The sequence below is a fragment of the Scylla paramamosain genome, chromosome 16, assembly GCF_035594125.1.
Source record: "Scylla paramamosain isolate STU-SP2022 chromosome 16, ASM3559412v1, whole genome shotgun sequence".
NCBI classification, from domain to species: Eukaryota; Metazoa; Arthropoda; class Malacostraca; order Decapoda; family Portunidae; genus Scylla; species Scylla paramamosain.
Window position 1 is genome coordinate 6,060,001 of NC_087166.1, and position 12,052 is coordinate 6,072,052.

The window sequence follows — 12,052 nt, forward strand, 5'->3', positions numbered from 1 at the left end:
ACCAGGAAACTGCGGCATAGGTTTTTCACTGCTCTCATTTCCTTGTCGTCCATTATCCGAACGCAGTGAAGAAGAAATTGGAAGAAAAAATAAGTTAATAGTACGAACTTTTACAGCTCTAAGCGGGGGGCGTAAGGGGGAAGGAACTGAGGTTGAGGGGGCCGTGTATCCTCGCTGGCTGTCTTGGGCTGTCGCGCCATATGATGAATTAACTTTTTTTTTTTTTTGTGTGGCTATTCAAGCTAAGTGTCATGTATAATTAATACTAAGCTTGGCGTGTGGCCATGTTTGGTCGATGTCTCAGATGCCTCGGTGACAGCAGGCCAGCAGATGGGGCACAGGCCAGAAAGACACGCCATGATACAGAATACAAATCTATGCTGATTCTGCAACACCGTACGACTTTGAATACTGCAACAAACATTTGTTTTACATATTCTTTTTAATGTCTCCGCAATTTCAAATTCATTAACATACGTGATGTCTTGAAATTCACCAAAATTACAAGATACTAGCCCATCGTTATTACGCAACACCGTTATGAATATCTGTCACGCGAGCAACGCACATAGCAATTCATTTACAACTCGTCTTTTTCACTTTGGATTTGAACAAGAAGGATGGCAGCGCTGATACATGGTTAAAAGCAATACTAACTACATGTTTTCTGGGGAATGTAATGAGGAAATGAATGACTGATAGAATGTAGTTAATGTTTACGAACTTGTCATGAAAATTAACAAAATGGACGACACTATTTTTTTACACAGCCACAGAGAGAAAACAAAACATAATTCACAGTATCCCAAAGGACAATTATTATAAGAAAAACTGATGATGAATACGCTGTTTTCAACTATTCTTTATCATAAATCAAATACAATGAACAGCAGCACTGCACTGGGTCAAATGAGGTCAGTGTGAGAGAGGCAGGTCACGGAGACATGAATCACTGGCCGGTGAGTTGTGCCCCGTGGGGGAGGCGCCCAGGCCTAACCCAAACCTCGGAGGTGATATATCGTCCTCTTTATGGCGCTGACAACACCCACTTCGGCAACCTTCGCGGGCCGCCCACTCAACCCAGAGCTCTTCCTGTTACTCCTAATCCACATCCTGGGAAAGAGTAAATCCTCCTGCAGTAATTAACTCACCTCCGCTACTGATACAAGGAATGCTCAGGTGGGAGTGTTCAGTTTAAGATGAAGTTCCTGTAAAGTTAGGTTTCGTGTTACTTTAGATTCTTTCAGCGTATAAATTTAGATCAGTAATTTTGAGGAAGACCTTCGTGTAAGCGTAAACTTTGGCGTATATCTTAGAATCATGTTCTTGCAATATATATATTTTTTTTCTTTATTTATTTTTCACGGTATTTAAAGTCCGCTGTGTGTAAATCTAAATCATCATTTCAGTAATACGTCCACCACTTTCCCTCTCCCATGGTTTCCTCCCTGACCTGTCCTCATTCCTTTACTTCATCTTCCTTTCTCCTGTCCCCTTTTCTCTCACTCCCTCTCCCCGTCTTATCCCTCCTTCATTTTCCCAAGTCTTTATTTCTCTTCCTTGCTCCTTTTCCCTTCCCGTAAGCATCCATCAATCTTCCTTATCCTATTCCCTTTTCCTTAACCATTCTTACTGTTCCATCCCGTTTTCCTTCCCATAACGCTCCCTATCTCTGTCTTGTACCTCTTTCTCTCTGACTCTTCTCCCTTCCCTATTCCCTTTAACTCTTCCTCTCCCTATCCTACTTACTTCATTTAATTCTTCCTCTCCCTATCTTATTCCCTTCCATTAATTTTCTGTCCTATAACTCTCCCTCTCCGTCTCCCTGTTCTATTTTCTTCTTTCACATCTTCCTTTCCCTCTCCTATTCCTTTTCTTTAGCTCTACCTCTCCCCTGTCCTATTTTCTCCTTTCATCTCTCCCTCTCCCTCTCCTATTCCCTTACCTCACTCTCCGTCTCCCTACAGCACCCCACTTTCCCAGGCTCTAAGCTCACCCACGGGTTAATATCCGGCGCCTCCCAGTACAAAGTGGCTCTGGGGGTGACGCTAATACGGGCTAATCCTGAGATTTCGACCGTAACCGCTAAACTGTTAACCGGAGCGCTCACTTCGCCCACGGCAAGGCAAAGTTTGCATTTTTTTGGCGCCCTTAATGGGAGATGACGCAATCAAACTTTGTCGATGAAGCAACTCCTCTCCCTCCCTCCCTGCCTCCCTCAGTACCCACCTCTCCGCTCCCTCCTGCTAACAGTAACGGTGAAGATTGGAAAATGGTTTGCTTGGGAAATATAATCGCCGCAAGGGGGAAGAGGCTGATTTGCTGGAAGCGAAATTCTGGAAGATAAAACACAAGTGGCTCATAAAGTCACCGAGGCGAGGAGCGCGAGGCTGGGAGGAAGGGAGGGAGGGAGGGAGGGAGGGAGTGGACGAGAGGACGGGGAAGAATTGCAGAAAATGAGGAAATATACAATAGCAACGGTAGTAATAATAATAATAATAATAATAATAATAATAATAATAATAATAATAATAGCAACTTTAGCGGCTGATTACCTGAGATAAAGGGTTATCTTTCGCAACTAAATAAGCTAAATAATAATAAAAGTGAACAAAATACATAAGCTCCGAATATATTAAATTTCATGAGAGAGAGAGAGAGAGAGAGAGAGAGAGAGAGAGAGAGAGAGAGAGAGAGAGAGAGAGAGAGAGAGAGAGAGAGAGAGAGGCGGGGCATGTCCAAAATAGCCTAGGTTTTGTTATAGAGAAATACACATCCTTTCATATATCACAACCAATACGATAGAAGGCAAGAAGTCAGCATCCTCCACGGCGCTGCCTTGAGACACCGAGGGGGCATCACTCAACCTGATTCCCTTTCGAAACTCGAGAAAAAAAGAATCTCATTGATCACTGAATGGAAATACCACCAGGAAAACCCCGCCAGGCAGCAGCTCCCTGTCCTCAGCTGTATCACAAAGACTTATTATGGCGAGTCTCGGGCGCCGCAGATAACCGTGGACCCTACAATGCCTTTCTCAGGACCTTCAGTTCCTTGCCTTCCACTTCCCAGACTCACTTCCCTTCCATACCCCTTCCCAAATTCTCCCTTCTCTCTCACCTCCCGTTCCCAAGACATTAGGTTCGTTCCTTTTTCATCTTTCTTCCCAGACTCACTTCCCTCTCATCTCCCGTTCTCAAGACCTTCACTTCTTTGCCTTCCCAGACTCATTTCCTTCTCATCTCTCCTCAAGACGTTCACTTCAGCGAAACTCCCTTCCCAAGTCTTAACTTACCCTTATATCTCTCTTTATATATCTTCACTTCCCCTGCTATTCCGTTCTCAAGTCCCTTTCTCTCCTTCTTACTACTATCATGGCATGCACTTCCCTGTCATTCCCTTCCTTCTCCTTAACTTCCCTAGCTACCTTTGTTTAGTCTCATACTGTCTCCCTTTTCCAGAACCTTCACTTCCCTCTATCATCCCATCCACATGCACACACCTCACCACTCCCTCAGCAGCCTCTATCTCCTTGTCACTCCCTTTCCAGCTTCTAACTTCCCCATCAACCCTTCTCATGTCCCTCTCCTTCCCTGACGTCTCCTTCCCAGAACTCTCACTCCTCTGCCATCCCTTCCTAGGCGTCCACTCCTCTGCCAGCCTCTTCCCGGCCTCTCATCTCCATACCATCCCCTCCCTGGCCGTCTCTTCCCCGCCACACTCCCCCTCCCTCCCTCTTGCACGTCCAGGCACGAAGCCCCTTTTCCGTGGGTTCATCAGTAGGCGTGAGTAATGAGGCAAGTTTCTGCATGACAATGGCTGCTGTGACCTCAGGTCGGGAAGGGTCTCCCGCCGTCAGGGTAATGTTCTTTTTACTTATAGAGTCCAGTACCTTCATGCTGGGGGGAAGGGGAGGTGCTGCCACAAAGGTCACGCCAGGCCTGAGCTATGAGTGACCCGAAGCGAGGCCGAGGAGCCGCGGATCAGCTACTTTTCCGGCTGAAACTCAGAATGCGGCGCTGCTTTCCTCGCCAGGGGAGTCCGAGTGACCTTGGCTGCGAGGCTGCCAACCACGCCGAGCTGGACTCCGACCAGGTCATTCTTATCAGGTCTTACTGTCAATATATTTTTCGCGGAGGAAAGTCATTCTCCGGCGAGGTGTTTACGACGTGCCGTGCGCGGCAGCGGGACTGTTCAGACTGGTGGAAAATATATATTAACATTTTTTTTGTATATATATATATATATATATGGTAATGTGTTCCCCCCAAAAAAAAATATAATTTGTATCGAACTGCATTACGGAACGTCCTAACTTTATTATTCTTCACCATTATTCTTCCGGTAAAAAATATTAAACGATGAGTGAAAAATGACGCCGTGTGAAACATTTTGCGAGCAGCGCCAGGGGAGGACGGAGGGGTTGCCATCCTGGCCGGCGGGCGGCGCAGCCACAAAACACGTCCACTCTGTGCCACGCCAGTAACGCGCGTGAGGCATTAACACTGTTATCGATACTCGCACCGGGAAACAATGCGTGGGACAACACGTCACGTAGCACCCACGTGGAGTGTTTTCCTCTCGAAATAAAAGCTTATTTTTGGTTCCATTTCGTGCCTACAATATATACCTCGGTGAGTCACACAGGTGACCCTTCCGCCACCGGTGATCCTCGGGGAAGGCGGAAGGCGCCCACAGAGCTCCCGCCTCAGTCGAACTTATAAGTTTCCGAACACTGAGAGACGGATGCTGGCAGGCAGGAGAGGGGATGAGGTATGAGGTATTGGGGAGAGGCGGCAGGAAGGAGGGAACGAGGGAAGGAAGAGAAGGAGGAAGAGTAAGAAGCATTCAGAAGGAGGGAGGGAGGGAAGGTAGCAAGGAAGGAAGAAGAGATGAAAGGAACGAGAAGGCAAAGGCTTAAATGGATGAGAACGTTTTATGAGATGCGTGAAGGAAGGAAAAAAGAATACACAAAGAGGAGGAGGAGGAAGTGGAGGCATTATGGGTTACCAAGGATACGTGGAAAGGGAAGAAAGGATAAATGTGAGGTTTAAGTGAAAAATCAAGGTGAAAAGTATGCAGCGATGGTGGTGGTGGTGGTGGAGATGGTGGTGGTGGTGGTGGAGATGGTGGTGGTGGTGATGATGGTGCCGGCGGTGGTGGAGATGGGTGTGGCGTCGGTGGAAGATGGTGGTGGTGACGACGATAGTAGTAGTAGTAGTAGTAGTAGTAGTAGTAGTAGTAGTAGTAGTAGTAGTAGCAGCAGCAGCAGCAGCAGCAGCAGCAGCAGCAGCAGCAGCAGCAGCAGCAGCAGTAGTAATCGCAACAGTAGTAACGATAAGGGTGTAAATCCCATGCCCCCACACACATAGCTGAGCTCAACACGGCTAGGTAGGTAATGCTGTTTGTTTACCTGCGTCAAGTGTAAACAGACTTTGAGGTAACTCAGCTTAAGCACCTCCCGCACATCTCCAAGCCCTGCCCTCTTTAGTTGCCACACCACACACTGTTACATTTACCTTACCCTCTTTAACACCCCCGCCCATCCTCACTAACCCATTATATCCCTCTAAATCCCACTCCATCTTCTATACTCCACATTTTTCTTCCTACCACACGTACACGCTTCCACCTTACCAGTCTTGCTTCCTCACTACACCGCACCCTTTCCTCCTTTATCCTCGCACGTCTACACAAATACACTCTTACCCTGTACACTCCCTTCCCGCCTCGTCTCTTCTCCAATAGTTACGCGGCCTTAGACAAATGAGCAAGAAGGGTGTTGGTATAATTAATGAACGGAGACTGAGCTAATTAACGATTGTAAAATATTGACGAGTAGCTTGACAGTGAAAGGCAGTTGAGGGAAGGTATCGGGGTGTGCACAAAGGAATTTAAAGGAAGAACAAACATTAGCAGACCTGTTGACTCCTCGTGGGTTGTTATAGGTTAAGTTATAGGATAGGATAGTAAAGACGAAGGCTCCTCCCCACACACCAGTATTAGATGTATTGATAACCATGTATACTCGTATGTTTAAGACACATCTGTCTATAAAACAAAAAAAAACAGTAGGAAAATACAGTAAATAAGGATGAAGAGGGTAAAAAGAAAAAAAGAAAAAAAATTGGACGCAGGGAAAAACGTAACCAATCATAGATATAAAAACAAATCTAAAAATTCCTCCTGAAAACTGAAAGAAAAAGTGAGAGAAAAAAAATCTACATATATCCTCATGATCCAGTTTTATCACCCGACTGGGAAAATTTGGTGGAGAAAAATGCATGAACTTTTTTCTAAGACCGATAAGCAAACTTTCTTCCCGGGTCAGGAGTACCGACAAATGAGGTGAAGGAAGCGTAAAAAAATTAATCAGACTTAATGATAATATGATCCCAGGAAGAGAAAGAGTCGGGGGTGGGGGGTGGATGGGAGTGGAGGGAAAGGAAAGGGAGGCGGAGCAAAGGGAGGGAAGGAGCACTGGACGACAGAGGGGAGCAAATGCAAAGGGAAAGAATTGAATGGAAAGTTAAAATAGAACATAAAGTTTAAAAGGGAAAGTGGTGAGAAGAAGAGGAGGAGGAGGAGGAGGAGGAGGAGGAGGAGGAGGAGGAGGAAGAGGAGGAATACTGGTAAAGGTAAAAGATGAGGAGGAGAGAAACATGAGAAAGGGAAGTGGAGGAGAGGATGGATAATTAAGAAAACTGTGATAAGAATAACAATAATGCAATGCTACATAATTTTAAATGTATATCAACTTCACGGATTTTTTTGTATTATAAACCACATCATCACCCTTTCAACTCTCCCTAACAATAAAAAAAAAAACGAATAACTGAAGACATTGATGATAATGATAAAAAAAAAAAGAAATAATAAATAGCTCAAGGTATCTGAATACACCTAAGTACACCATTAGTTTACATTTTTTTTTCAGTCAACTATAATCTACACCATCATCCCTTTCACCTCACGGAACCACCTGCAAGACGGCGAGGTAAGCTGAACATCCACTACAGAGCTAATTCCCCTTAAACTACCGACGGCCTTGCAAGAACATTTTCCAGAATAAACGAAGCTAACTCATTGCCTGGCGAGGAGGAGGAGGAGGAGGAGGAGGAGGAGAGGAGAGAGAAGGAAAAAAAAAAAAAGGGAAAAACATGGAAGTCAGATTAAGGCACTCGAGTTTCCGCGATAACCCTCGAAAAACTCTCCCTCGTAATGGTCCTGAAGAAGAAAACTGTGGGCGTTGCATAACTCAGCCGTAAGTGTGTCTGGCCCTCACTGCTGCCTTCATTACCGCGGAAAAACAGGCTGGCCAGTGTCTCGGTCCACCGTCAGCCCGGCAACGCAGGCAAGGGAGAGAGAGAATGGGAGGTGTAAGGGTACGGAAGAAAAGGACCAGAAGGGAAAGAAGAAAGACCTAAGAAGTGTAGAGAAGACCCGAAAGGGTAAAAGGGAAAGAAAAGAGAGCAGAACATTGAAAGGAAAACGTGTTAAGTGTAAAGTAAAATCGAAGCAGTTAAGGAAAGAAAAAAGAGGTAAGAAGCGTAAAGATGAACCGTAACAGCAAGGAAAGGAGGAAAAATGTAAGAAGTGCAGACAAGAACCGAAAGTGCAATAGACCAAAGAGCAGAACCAAGAGACCAAAGAAAAAGGAGAAAGACCTAAGAAGTGCAGATTATAGATAAAAGAGTTGAAGGTCATATACTTTTCCAATATTTCTTTCTAAATTCGACAGCTCCAGTCCGGGGTCGTTTACCTGAGCACGTTTTATCGCCTCGCCTCCGTCACTGCGGGTCTCCATCACCCTACTTTATGTAAAGTCACGGCGACAAGTACATTCTTCTTTCTGCCAGGTCAGGTCGCCCTCGCCCTCCACACCTGCCTCGGGGCGACAGTTATTAGCGCTGTACCGGGACGCCACCCACGCCAGCGACTCTCTCACTGCCAGCTTTTTATAGCCTCAGAAACACGGCAGCCGCTACAGATAAGCCCTTTGACTAGGCCTATTAATAATACGAAGAAAACGCGACCCACAACGCTATAAAGAATAATTACAACTTTGTTTATTTCTTGTGTAAACTTCTAGGGGGTAAAGAGACAGTTGTGACTCACTTAAAATAGCTTCCCTCGCACCGCGCCACGTCTGACACAAGGCGGCAACAAAGAAATACACTGAGGAAAAATAAAATCGTGAATTCCGTAAACAAACACATGCCAATGTACTCAACAATGAGGACTGAAAAACAGAGCGCCCTTGCAGAGATCTTTCGACAGTTGACCTTGGTGGGGAGGAGGCTGGCGGGGCGCCGGGGGAGCAGAAGAGGAGGCGGGTCAAGGAAGAGCTGGTGATAATGAGCGGAGGTCCATGTTAGCCGCAAGATGTGTGAATATTAAGGTGGTAATGAGGGCAATGCTCGGCGCTGCTGCATGAGATGTGAACGCAAGACAAAAAAAATACCAAGAAAATCAAGGAAAAAAGGAGAGAAAGAAATCCGTAAATATAGTATTACAGGAGACATAACTCTTTCAGCTGACGGGCGGCCTGTGCATGTCCCGGGAGAGGAGGAGCGAGCTGCCATCCACTCCAACGGTCCTCGGGCAGCGGCGCGAGGGCTGCAAACATCTCACAAAGCTGCAGCTAAAATCAACGCAACTCGTAAATTCTGATTCCCAGCGCTGCTCGAGGATCCACGAGCGGAGAGCCGCGGCCACGCTAATGCCGGGCCATTACCGGCGTGATACAGCCGCGCCAGGAAATTTCCAAAAACGCTCGTGACATTTCCTGCTGTTTCTCCTGCCGCAGCGTCAGCCCACCACACACTCCCCCAGCACACGTTGCTTTGCATTTCGTATTCACGTGACTTTCTATTATACTTGAAACACTGGCCGATCTTTATTACTACAGCTTCTACTTCTACTACTACTACTACTACTACTACTACTACTACTACTACTACTACTACTACTACTACTACTGCTGCTGCTGCTGCCTATATTGGTGCTTCTGCTCCTAATTCTAAATCAGGTCGACCTCACCGTCATCCTCAGTCAGCGTGTTATGTCATGTCGTCTCACGTCAACGCCCAGTAAATACGTGATTAGCTGCGGGATATATATAGCAGCGCTGCGACAATTATAGCGTGTGCCGATTCTGCGCCGCGTTGAAGTTGGCGACTTGCCTTGTTTTACTACTCGTACTGTGTTGCATACCGACGCAGTACCTTCACCCAGATCACCCGTTACGTTCAGCTCCGTCAGTTACTGTTCTCCTTCCCCCACGGCACGTCACCCATACATAGCCTTGCCCGTCCTTTCACATACTTCCCATTCGGTATATATTCCCAAAGCGGTCTCCCGTAACTCTATGCCGGCCCCGCCCCGTTCCCTTCCGTTCAGTCCCGTCCCATCAGCCCCAGCCCGTGCCGCTAACTTCATCCACTTTCCCGCTCGGGCCGCCCCATCACGCTGCACCACCATCACCACCCCCACCACCATCACCACCACCACCACTACCACCGCCATCGCAGCCTCCCCGATCAACCATGACCCTGCTTGAGGCTGGCACGCCCGGGAGGCAAGCTTCGCTTCCCTCCCCTCCCTGAAACACAATCATGAATAGAATTGCTTCCAACTACAATACGATAAACTTACTACTGCCGTACCCTGCATGCTCTCCTAAATATTACAAGACTTAACAAACGCACGCACAGTAGAATTCACAAACACATACATTTTGATTTTGGTTCAGATATGTGTGTTAATTTTTAATAGAGCAGGTGAAGGGTGTATTTTCGTATTTTCACATTGAGCGAAACTTCGAAAAAAACACAAGGTCAAGTTCACCGTTATCCAGGAGGTGGGAGGGCCTCTAGCGGCGGACGAGGCAACTAAACAGCCTGTCACTTCGCCCCTCCACCTTTAAAATAGCTGTTTTTTTTTTTTTTTTGTTTCCCCCTCGAAAACGAAAACGGTACTCTACAGGCGATTTTTTCCTTCTGATAAGGACGTGATACTTTAAACCAAAATTGTGGAAATGTGAAACCAATGGAGCATGTAACTCATGGGCCTGGGAGGGTGCTGGAAAGGGGATGGGAGGGGGCACAGAGGGGACAAAGAGGAGGCAGAGAGGGGGCGGAGAGAGGGAATGGATGGCAGCAGGACACGTAGGGCTGGCCTGGGTTGTATAAAGGTTCATTGGATCTCATAATTTTGCTACTTGCTCGCAATCTTCCGTGTTTATTTTTTGCCTGTAAATCTTTGTAGTCCATTGGGTTCCATTCTCATTGGCGTCCGTCATCAGTGTGGCTTGATGGGTTGATAGTGGCGCCATAATTCTCCTATACGAGGGTTCTGCTCACTCCAGCACATACACAACACACACGTACTCGCCAATAACTCTTCGGCGTGTTTGGCAACAGACGAATAATTCACTATGCCGGGATGTTCACGGGAAAGAACAATTGGGTTGCTGGTAACGTTCTCTGTATCGAAGAAGTAAGTTTGTTTATAAGTTCAACAATCATTGCACATAGAAAATTCACCGGACTTGGCTTTTTGGCTGTGGGAAGTGAAAAGAAGTGGATTACATTAAGATGATTCAGTATTACAACTCTATCAATGTCTCTTCTAAAGAATGATCTAATAAATGTGTCTGGCAACGGAGATAAGTGCTGATAAAAAAAAAATCTGTGGTAACAATAAGTGGTCGGAGTTCATTTGATTTTTAAAGATGCGTATGAGGAAAGACAATTGCCACTACAAAGTCTTATCAGATGTCACCATAACGCCTTTGTCCAGTTATCAAGCACGACACAATGGTACGTGTTCCTCAGTGTTCTGGTATTTACACTTTAATTCTCTATGAAAAAAAAAAAATCCTATAAAAATGAATAAATAAAAGATGAATATAGTATTGTACCTATAGGAACAAAACAAATATCATCAGTTTTCGAGTGTGACAGAAATGTCATGAACTATAAAACACCAACGTAACATTTATTACTTATCATTGACAAAATTTTACCTTCATTGCAGGATGTTGCTTTCACGTGAAATAGTGACGCAAAACTAATGTGTGCATTTAAATGAATCACCCATCACCCCACAGTTTAGTCTTGACAGTGTACAAAAATAACATTATTTCGTCTTTCTATTACATTCCATCAGCATTTTGCCTTTCTTATTATCTTTTAAAAGGATGATTATTCTTGCATTAACAAAAGATCAAGCCAAAAAACACTTACTGGCCAGAAGGAGAATATGTGAAATGCAAGTAAAGCAAAATCAGCAGAAAAGCGTAAAATTTACTCCTTTCATAACACGAGTGACTGGCTGACAAACGTTCCATTGACTTGAAGCACCACAGCAACATGATCACACTAAAACGTTTGTAACCTCAGGACACAGACTGGGAGGAATGAGGTTAGATATGCAATGGAGAGTGAGTGGGAGCGTGGGTGTGGTTGAGTGGCCAGTGTGTCAGCAATATTATGACTGTTCTGTGCAGGCGTTGGACCATGAATTACTGGCAGTGTTATGTGGCGTGAACATCGCTATATGGCAGGGGTCAGCTGTGGTGAGGGCGTGGCTGTGTAGTGTGGGCAGGTAAACCACCAGGTAAATCATAAGTGAGAGGTCGATCCCCTCTTCGTCATCCAACACCTGCCACACACAAATCACTTGGCCAACGGCAGTTAGTTATTTTTGTAAAGCCTTAAGAGGGGAACTAGTGTGAGGGAGGTGTGGGAAGGAAAGGGGGAGGGGAGTTATCAGCGGCATGTTTAGGAAAGGGAGTGTAATAGGTGAGGTAATAGGGGAGGAAAAGATAAGGAGATGAAAGAAGGTAAGATAAAGGAAGGAAAGGGAGAGGGAAAGAAAGATAAAAAAAATAATAGAAGGAAAAGGAAATGATAAAGGAGAAATTGAAGTAAAGGGAGGTAAGAGAGAGAGAGAGAGAGAGAGAGAGAGAGAGAGAGAGAGAGAGAGAGAGAGAGAGAGAGAGAGAGAGAGATGGATGGGTACGTAGCAAATGAAATATAAGAAAGAT